The sequence below is a fragment of the Myotis brandtii genome, unplaced genomic scaffold, assembly GCF_000412655.1.
Source record: "Myotis brandtii unplaced genomic scaffold, ASM41265v1 scaffold825, whole genome shotgun sequence".
Lineage (NCBI taxonomy): Eukaryota > Metazoa > Chordata > Mammalia > Chiroptera > Vespertilionidae > Myotis > Myotis brandtii.
In genome coordinates this window covers 2,781,171-2,781,390 of record NW_005371349.1, presented here as the reverse complement: position 1 = coordinate 2,781,390, position 220 = coordinate 2,781,171, and the positions used below count along the sequence as shown (strand labels likewise).

Here is a 220-nt window from a genome sequence, read left to right as displayed (position 1 = left end):
CGCTGTGCCTGATCCCCCAATGCCCCCACCCCTGACCGCACCCCTCCCAGAGCCCACACCCAGGCGTGAGGTCAGTGCCCCACTAAGCCAGTGCCCCTCTGGACTCCAGCATCTCTGCCCCCCGCCTCAGCGGCCATCCCCACCGATTCAGTTTCCCATGCCCTTTGCCAAAGATGGGGTGACACACCCCAAAGACCCTGTCCAGCCCCCACCCATGCCG

General features: G+C 66.4%; 1 protein-coding gene across 1 annotated transcript in view; it reads right to left on the bottom strand.

The window, feature by feature from the left end:
- The window catches only part of HID1 (HID1 domain containing), a 19,049-nt gene that overhangs the window by 3,144 nt on the left and 15,685 nt on the right, over nt 1-220 (bottom strand). The gene's annotated exons all lie outside the window — the stretch shown is intronic.